We start from the raw sequence: 10,686 nt of genomic DNA on the forward strand, positions 1-10,686 counted from the left end.
CCAAATGCTCTGTTTTGAAACAAAATACGGAGAAATCAAGCTTTTTGTGAAACGATATTATTTCATGCACTCTAGTGAATTTGACACCTTTTTTTTCCATGAATGATGCCACAAACACCTAAACAGTGCTTTACTTCTGTAAAACGCTACCACCAACAATGAAAAAGTGTTTTTTGATAGCAAAATAAGTTTATTTACATTCAACAGTGTAACAATTTGACAAAACAATTTGGCAAGAAACTATTTACAAATGTTTGCAATCGTGGTACTATTTACAATTGTGTGGATGTTTCAAATACAGTTTTTCTTTTTGTAACACTCCCTGGGGAATAGCAAGGATATACTGCAGTGTGTGTTTGGCCATGTTGCCATCAAGTCTACTCTCAGGATCATGATACGGTGACATTACGGTGGTGTTACGTCTGGCTTCCTCATGTCCTTCAGTTCTATTACCGGGTGGTAAGAGATGTTCTGATCCATCTTATCTGCTCCATTCATGGTGGCATCGTTGTCCATAACCAGTGTCTTCTCCGTGATCAGACTGTACCCACTCCTCCGATGAATATGCATTGGACTCCGGGCACTCTTCGTCGTCCAATTGAACGTCCGCCTGAGCAGAAGTGCTCGGTTGTGCTCCGCGTTTTCCGGCGTTAGCATCGCTAGCCGGTGAGGCTTTATGACGTGATCATAGCCGCCGCGTCAACGCTTTCAACTTCGGCGTCAACCTCGGCGTCACCATCATCATCATCATCATCATCATCATCGCCGTCATCAATGTGCTCTTTAGCACTGGTTGATGCTTCTCTTCTTTGAAAAAAACGATCAAGCATGAGCTGCTTGCCACCGGTCGCCATTTTCGCTTTCTCAGCCATTGTCCCCTCAACACTCTAGCTCCGCCTCACGTCTTCTACTACTGACGCCTACCCGATCTTGTCCAAAGAGAGTCATCGCTGCCATCTAGGGGCCAAAAATAGTCATTATACTAACTAGATCTGCTTGATACTTTCAGCACAGCTGGCCAAGGCTTTCCTCCACCCGTTTGCCAAAAAAAAAAACAACTTGGTGAACGTCTTTTAACGTCTTTGGCACTCCTCCGTAGGATTTTACTAAACGTTATTTAACGTTTTTTTGCAGTCAAAGAGGACAAAAAAAGAAGAAAAAAAAAGTTTTTTTCTAACTAAAAAAATGCACGCCGTTTTCTTCTCTACTTGTAGCTCTTTGCGATCTTGTAAGGGGCATTATAAATAAAATGCATTATTTATTTATTATTATTGTAAACCTTCTACCCGCATTTGTAAATGTTGCACCCCTATTGGGGAGGGTTGTTTATCTCTTGGACCTAAGCAGAATTTATCTGCATCGACAATACCTCGAGCTGTTCTAAACATTGCGGTGAATGAAAGCCTCGTTAAGCACTTTGCACGTCCTCGCCCGATTAAAATTCACCCTCTGGACTTTGGAGTAACGGCTAGCTGAAGCCGTGCTCTCCGAGCAAAAGGGCACGGCTATGCCTTATTTATTTAGTCTTTGACCCGGTTGGCCTCATCGAATATTTACTTCATGTTAGGCTAAGCCATCAAAAGTCTCTTGCTGAGCGTATGTAGAACATTTTTGGATGATTCGCCATTAACAACCATGATTTTGCCAGACTGTTGTTGATGTTAGCTTTGTTGTTGTTTGCAAGTCCACAGACTTCTTCTTGTTTTGTTTTGACAGTCGGCAACTGGTTTGAAACCCGCACTACTGACACTTACAATAGCAATTGAAGTGTGAATATTTGGGTCATTTAGAAAAGTTCAGTGCATTTAAAAAATATATATTTAGCCCGCATTTTACTGAGCCTCATGAAATATCAGGGCAAGCCAAAAAAAACAGCTGTTTTGTAAATCACAGCAAGTCTGTCATTTTTGTTTCAAATGGACCTTTTTCAAAAGCAAACTCATCCTTGAAATCTTGTACGTTGGTTATCAAATTTGAATCACATACTGTACACTAGCTTAATAAAAACCCAGTTCATGATTTTCTTTTTATCTGCTCCCCCTCCAAGTAGCAGGTCTTTCAAAAGTGAACTGTCCTAGAAATTTGGTCCAATTGCCACATGGATGCAGGATGCTAAATAGCGCTAGGCTGTGAAGCTTGGTTAATCGTCACAAAAGTCTAGTAATAAGTCTTGAGCTTGTGGTTTTATTTATTTTTTATTCTGCCCGCAAAAGCCACTTTAACGTTGCAACTAACCTTTTGGAAAACATTTTCTGTCAGTAGTAGATGTGTTTTCTTTTCATTTCTTTTCTTACTCGTCTTTATCTTCAACAAAAACCATAAACCAACCAAACCTCCTGGAAAGTCTCAATAGCCACGTGGACAGCCCACAGGAAGTTTGGCAATTTGGTTTGAAGCATCCTTTTTGGGTGAATCCATCACTCGTGCCCCATGGTTATCCATCAATCCATTTTCTTAACCGCTTATTCCTCACAAGGGTTGCGGGGGGTGCTGGATCCTATCCCAGCTGGCTTCGGGCAGTAGGTGGGGCACACCCTGAACTTGTTGCCAGCCAATCGCAGGCAGGGATATTTTGAGGAGGGGGAAAAAGGGAGTCCCGACACCAGTTTGACCAACATGATATTTAAGCAACAAGTCTATCATGACAGGACACACTAAAAAGTCGCAAGGAATCATGGCCAAAATTGAAGAAGTTGGCTATTTTGTCGAAGGTTCCATTTTGGGTAAATTCCCTCAGTTTTGCCCCTTGGTAATTTAGAAGAATAAAAAGGCACTCCTATGCCAGTTTTAAAGATCAAGATGAAATTCAGTTGAAACGTATAAGAGGAAACGCAGAAAAGTCGCAAAGACCATTAAAGACCATCAGCGAATTGGAAGACACAAAGTTAGCGATTATGAGCTGAGAGGAACATCGATGTTTGGGAAAACAAAAACCAGAACAAATATGAAACTGAGATGTATGTCAGTGACAGGAGTCAACTTGTGGAATAATTTTGATTTTGATTAAACTTTGTAATTCAATTAAGAATTTCAAATATATGTATCAATGCAAGATTTTTAATAGTTACGAAATGGCAATGTAGTCTATAGTTATTGCAAAAATATGTAAAAAATATATTTTTCTATACATGTATGTCAGTAATAATAACATGTTTGTTTTGTATATATATATGCATGCATATATGTAGTACATTGTTGGACTTGATGTAGTATCATGTGAAAAAGGTAGACAATATAAGCTTTGGCTTCAGTCTACACCTTTGGTCTGTTCTTATATGAATATTTCTTTTTTACTTATTGTTATGACCAAATAAACTAAACTAAGCTAAACAAAACACATGAACAAGTTGGTCGGCCCTTTCATTTTCAAGCATCCCTTTTAGGTGAATTCCCTTATTAGTGCCCCCTTGAAATTTAAACAAAAAAAAAAGGCCGGGACACCCATTTCACCAATCAACATGAAGTTGTGTGGACATGTCTATTCTGAGGACACACTCAAAAGTCACAGGGACAAAGGTCAAAAATTAAACAAGAAGTAAGCCATTTTGGGTGAATTGTCCCGCTATTGCCCTCTAGGAAAAGAAAACAAGTCAACACCAGTTTCACTGGCCAACATGATATTCAGGGGACATCAGAACAGGACACATGAAAATGTTGCAAGAACACAAAGTCTGAAAGTGAATGGGAAGTCTATCATTTTGAATTAATCAATGTGGGGTGAGAATTCCAAGTGTTGTATTTTGATGTGCCCAATGATGAATTGACTCCCACAGAGTTGATTTGAACACTTTTTCAGAATTCATATAGCCCCAATCAACGTGTTTAAAAAAAATTGAAATATTTCACCAGAGTACATTTTTATTATAATTTTTTTTAAGCCTTTTTTTTTATACCTCTAAGCAAAGTAAAATTAACACTATAGTAGACAATAATTTTTTCTCAGACACTCTTAAATGTTGGCTCCTAAAAAGTATGCAATGACCGATGATATGGTTCGATCCTCAGTACCTGTAACTTAAGTCATTGACCCTTAACCACTTGAGCTATCTAGCCAGAGGATATATTGGACATTGTAAATCAATTTAACGTCAAAAGTACATGAGTTTGACGAATCATCTATTTCACTGCAAACAACAAGTCCAAATTTGCAGAGGTGGGAAAAAACGTTATTACATTGGCCCGTTATTGGCGGACGCCCACATTTGGCGATTGCTTCCGGATTTTCGGAGAGTGCTTTATGGCGCAAAGCCTCGTAAAAATACACAGATTGAGAAGTCTGTACTGACCCGCATCGACGGACGTAAACCCTGCTTTATTTGGTGCTCAGTCTATGTTGTCATAAAGTACTCTTCAAAAGGTGACCATCCGTCAATGACTGTCCGATGTAATGACGGTTTTGTCCAAAATATACAAATTTGTATTAAAGACCATCAACTTTAACCCAACTCATTGAGAACCTCTCTTTTATAAGTGTATTTGAAACATGTCAATGGTGACCACAGTCTGTTCTGTGAGTGAAAATGACTTCAGGGGCCCAAATTCCTTTTTGTCTGGGGACGTGCAGGTGCAAGGCGCAGTTAATCTAGCACTCTGGGTTTATCGAACACTAGGTGATCAACTCTGTGAACTAACACCTAGTCTATAGACCCCATTTATCCCATAATATTAAAATGACACTTTGTGAGTTAAAATGAACTCCCACAAAAGAACTCTGCAATTTTAACTCTTCAATTTTTGCTGTGTATTCGGGAATTTGCCCATAATCCTGACCTAGACAGATGTGTGATGCTTAATTGTAAAGTGTTTATTCCGACGCCAAGTAACGACAAAGTGTGATGATTTTGTTTACGAGGATTTGCCATAAAAATGTAATTAAATCTTTTCCTCTTCAAAGGATTTTGTCAACTTTGTGCAAGAGTTTCCACGGAGAAAACACCCGCCTGAGTTATAGTCGCTGTCGTGTTGGCAACACTGAGCAATTAAGGCCAAGCTTGCCCTCTATTAGTAAACTGGAGTGTTTTGTTGACTCGTCGGCCTCGACCTTGGCGTGCTTTCGCTCTCTCGCACCAAGGTTTCCGCACAGTTGCGCCGCTCGGAGTCGTCGCACGTCGTCACCGAAGCGTCTCGGCTTTTTTCCCAGGGGAGGTGTCTGACATTGCATTCCTCTCGCCTCTGATAAATCCAATTTCCCCCGGCTCACTTTCTGTTCTTAACACCTTCGTTTGCGTCGCATCCATCCGTACAAGCACCTACCCCCCCCCCCCCCCACCCTGCGCACCCTCGCACCTCAGTGAAAATCTCTCCTTCGCCGTCCTTTCACCGTCTGTCGGCGGCGGCCTTTTCTCTGCGACTGAGCTCCCACAAGCCTCCTTCATCTTCATTCTGCCGTCTTATTTCTTGCTCTTTCGATGGCAGCGCGGGTCCGGCGAGGTGTAATTGGGTTGCACTGCCGCTTTAATCCGTAGTCTGCTTGTAAATGTAAAGCGAAGCCCGGAGGCTCTTCACTCCCCCCATTTACACACACATTTCAATGTTCCTTATGCTCAGTCACATATTTTCAACTGAATGTGCGATTGGCACCACATTGCGTGTGTGCCATCCCACAACTCTGTCCGCACTGAACGAGTGGCTTCAGTGCTCTCCAGGTGGCGTGTCGACTAGATAATAAGCCTTGAGCTAATTGATTGGGGCTTCAATTAGGCTTTAGCTGTCCCTGATTAATCACACTCCACTACTTGCGTATTTATCATCTTTGGCGACTGCTCTCCGGCTGTTTGATTCACACGCCTTGGCTGGAAATATTGATGCTTCCACTCCTTGCAACAATATATTTGAACTAGGAGTGTCAAAATGAGTGCGTTAATTTAAAGTTCATTTAATGCCACACATTTTTTAACTTTTAATTTTATATATGTATATATAAATACTGTAGTATATACTTAGAAGGCACTCACTAAGTAAGTAACCAAAATTATAGGTTACATTTATTTATAAGGATCATGTGGCTGCATAGCCTAGAGGTTAAGGTCGCTACCTTTAGTACCAGTGTTTGCTGGTTTGATCCTTCTCAATTCAATACTGTGGTGGCCATGGCTCAGGGTGTAAAGACGGTCGTTCAGCAACCAGAAGGTCGTGTCTTTGATCCCCAAATCATGTGTCATTGTGTCCTTAGGAAAGTCACTTCACATACAGTGCTACTCACACTGGTGTATGAAAGGTACGAATGTTTGGTGGTGGTCACGGGTGCCGTAGGCGCACACTGGCAGCCACGCTTCTGTCAGCCTGCCCCAGGGCAGCTGTGGCTACTTAAGTAGCTTCCTGCCACCACAGTGTAAGTGTGTTACGGTGTGGTCACGGAGCGGCGTGGCGTCTGTCGGCGTGTGAGGTGGAGGACCCAAAATGCAGGGAGGCAGGAGAACCACAGCAGGAGTGCGGGCGAGACTGGCGTGCTTTATTTTACAGAAAACACTAACCAGGGTACTGGTTAATGCTAACTAAACAAGGAACTGAAAAGATACAAAATCAAAGTGACAGACAGAACTCTGGGGGTGTGACCGTGACAAGCGGCAATGATCCCACGCCGACTGATCACCACCCGGGAACTAAATACACCCACACTAATTGGGTGACTAGCCACACCTGGGGCCAGGCACAAGTGGCTGAGGGCCCGGATTGGTCAACCCGCGGAAGGGCAGGAACTCACTCAGGACCAATCGGGACCCTCAACCAAAACCAGATCTTCCCAGACATGACAGAGTGCATGAATAATGTATCCATTGTGAAGCGTCTTTGCGTGTCCGAAAAAGCGCTGTATAAATCTAATGTATTATTTTTTTTCTTCTATTTTTTTTCTTGAGAGCTCAGTATTGTTCATTCGGTAATTTTACCGATTTGACATGTCATCATCATTGCTCACTTTAAAAAATAAAATAAAATAAAATAAAATAAAATAAAATAAAATAAAATATTTTGTACGTGCGTGAGTATGTGCATGTGTGTGTGCATGTGTGCGTGCGTGTGAGTGTGTACTCATTAGTTCACCTAAAACCAATTAAAAATCCCATACCGTACACCTAAACCGAATACTTCAGAATCCAGCTCGAGTCGTGAGGTTGTCAGGAGACCCGAGGAAGGATCAAAGAAAAGAAAGGAAAGTGAAATCAAGCACCGACCAGACATTACCTACTACCCACCGGGTTTTTGCTGTAAACTAAACTGTGGACATAAGTGTTCCACAAAGTATACTTTCAAGTATACTTAATATTGTACTTATAACGTATACTTGAAAGTATGCTTAAGTATACTTATTAACATACTTTATATCATACTGTACTTAAGTGTACTTTTATGTGTATTAAAATGTTCCAATTTAGTCCCAACGAGTTTACTTAAAGTTTACTTAGTACAAGAATAAGTACACTCGAAAAATAAACTTAGGTATACTTAAGTACGTATACTCTATGTTATGTACTTAAAGTGTACTACTTTTTGGTAAGGGAAGTTCCATCATTGGTTGCTGCGGTGTGAAAGCCAATGGAAACTGAAGTCAAGCGAGTGAACCATTACAGCATTAGCGACGGATTTTAAAATTTTAGGGAATATCTTAAAAAAATATTTTTACGACTGGTCACAGTTTTGCATTAGGAGCAACTAGGGCGGCGCCCCTCTGAGCTATCATCCCAAAGTATAGCACCCCTAATCCACATTCGCTTTTTGTTTACCATTTAAGCAGCAAATCAACTCGAATGGGTTACAAATTGTACCTCATATTCCCTTTTTTCTCTCTCTCTTTTTTTTTTTAAACATGTCAACTACGAAAAAGTTTTCCTTTTTAGTGTAAAATAACTTAATTTAACCTCCAAGAACCCTCACAGAAGAACTCAGGTTGCTAAAGTATTAAAGGGATACAGTACTTGACTCATTGAGCCATTTTCAACAGTAAGAAGATATATTAAATGTGATAACTTCATTATTTTTCATGAACAATTCATACTTTTAAAAACAAAATTTTCCACTTGCTGTGGACTGAAGATGAAATCACCTGTGCTCAGGAAATGGGTAACGTCCAATCATGGCTCAGTTTGCTGACCAAACCCAGAAAACAGGTGAGCCGTGATTGGTCGTTAACTATTTCCTCAGCACAGGTGATGTCATCTTCGGTCGACAGCAAGTGAAAAAACTGTTTTTTAAAGGTATGAATTGTACATGAAAAAAAAAAGTTATCAAATTAATTCTAGACAAAATATTAAATGTTTACTGCTGAAAATGGCTCATTGAATCAAGTATCCCTTTAAATACAACAAACAAAAATATAAATGCAACGCTTTTGTTTTTGTTACCATCTTTCATGACGTAGACTTAAAGATGTAAATCAGGTACAGGTACACAAAAGGCCATCTCCCTCAAATATTGGAGGGGGGTTAAGAAAACCAGAGAACACCTCTCCAACATGCCAGACGCTATCGAATGTGAGCATTCACCCACTCAAGTCGGCTACGACCACAAACTGCAGTCAGGTTGAGACCACAAACATGAAGGTGAGCCTCCCTGAGACGATTTGTGAAAATTATTTGGTTATGCAAACCAATTGTTGCAGCAGCTGTCCAGGTGTTTTGCCTCCATCAAAACACTCAACTCTGTCTTGCTAAACTGGATATTTTTTTTAAATTTTTTTTTAAGTGCAGGGACATTGTCTACTATATTCCATCGTTAGTTCTAATTTGTTTTTCTGCAAGTTCATCAAAAATATATCCGTACATGACACTTGTCCATGGCGCAAAAAAAGATTGGGGTCTGCTGTCATACAAGGTCTGTTGATGATCCCAACGGGTCAAACTGACGGTCAAACATGCCGGCAAGTGTAGAGAAGCTTCAATGTGTGTGATGGCTCACATTTGAGGCCAGGTGGGAGTGGGCTACCAAATCCCTCATTTCGCCAACGTGCGCAGGATCGCAAGCGTGATGTATGAGGTGGCTCGCCCTTCAACAAGCTTTGCCTGACCCGTTCTCATCACTAGACACACACACACACACACACACACACACCAAAAGGCCACAGCGAGGACAGCAGTCAGTCCCCTCGCTTAAGCCAGTGACTCCATGAAATCGCCGTTAGCCGCCAGATGCATCCTTCTTTTCCCGCCGCCTTCCTCAAAAGTCATCCAGAATTCTCATCACACCTGAGCCCAGCCAGATTGCACATCTTCTTTATTGAGCATCTTACACACACACACACGCGCACACACACACACGCACGCACAGACACACACACACACACACACACACACACACACACACTTAGTGAGGAGAAAAAAACAAACAAAAAATCTATCAAAAGCCCAAAGTGACACCATGCCGCTTGTTCTTTTTTTTTTTTTTTTTTACTTCTTATGTTCTGCAGTACTCCCCCCTCCCCTCCAACCAACCTCATCTTTTGTTTGTTCTCCAATTTTGCACCTCACAAGAATTGTCCTCAACTTTCTCTGATACATTTTTTCGTTTTATTTTCCTCTCTGTTGTTGCTGCTGCCCCCCAGGGGGTGGGAGGTGTGGGCCGTCAAGGTCCAGTTATGTCTCCATAGGGGGGTAAATAAAAATATCTCTGAAGCACTAATTAGTCAACCGTTTCTGTGAACTTTCGTGGCTCTTGTTCACCTTTCACCAGATAAAAATGAAAGCCAAACAAAGCGATTCATCAATAGAAAAGTAATGTCATTACAATAAAGTAATTTGTCTACTAAGCATGAGTCACTGCAGTAACTTATTTGTTAAATCCTAATGAATTTGGTGCAAGAAATAAAACACTTGCTAAAGAAATAGGTAAAGCAAAGGGCAAGGTTACAAGCGTTAGCATTGTTTTAGTTAGCATTAGCTTTTAAAGTCGAAAGACTTCTTAAATTATTTTGACAGTTGCTTGCGAGTTGAAATCCACTCTATGAAAATCAACAGGGTTTGTGTTGAACTGTAACAATTGCTTTAGTTGAGTAATACTTTTGTGCTTTTTTGTTGTTGTTGTAAAATTCAGCCCACAAATACCATTCCATTCAAGGGGGCAGTGCCCATTTAGATATTAGTAAATTATAATTGGGTATGGGCATATGACTACTTTGCTCATTTATTTATTTGGATCTGCATGCATGTATGTATTTTTTGGGCAGCAGAATAGAATCAACAGTGCCTCTCCTGTGGCAGGCAGGCAGCGCACTCAATTTTTGCCTCCCACTTGGTTTAAAAAACAAATCATCAATTCCACACAATTAGTCAAATTGATACTTCCACCAGTCTACAATCATAATGATTTGCCATTTTTGTGTGTGTATTAATTCACAGTTCCAGCCATCTTTCCCTGTCCTTTCTCTGTTCTCTGCAAGGGAAGACTAGTGAGCATTTAGAAGAAAAATGCAACAAAACCTTCAATATTCTACTAAAAATATGCAAATTTGTATTGAAGTTTGTATTGAAGACCATCAGACAATATTCTACTACTACATTTATGCTATTTGGAACATGTTGGGTGTTATCCAACGCTATAATTCGTTATTGTTATAATTATAATAATATAATTTATTACAAGCACTACCACAAAGTGTTATAAAGCGAGAAAGTAGGTTGAACGGTGGCGTTGTGGAGTGTGCCTCGCTGCTCCAGTTGGAATCCATTACAGGCTGAGGACGTGAAGCGCGTGATA

The sequence above is a fragment of the Vanacampus margaritifer genome, chromosome 2, assembly GCF_051991255.1.
Source record: "Vanacampus margaritifer isolate UIUO_Vmar chromosome 2, RoL_Vmar_1.0, whole genome shotgun sequence".
Lineage (NCBI taxonomy): Eukaryota > Metazoa > Chordata > Actinopteri > Syngnathiformes > Syngnathidae > Vanacampus > Vanacampus margaritifer.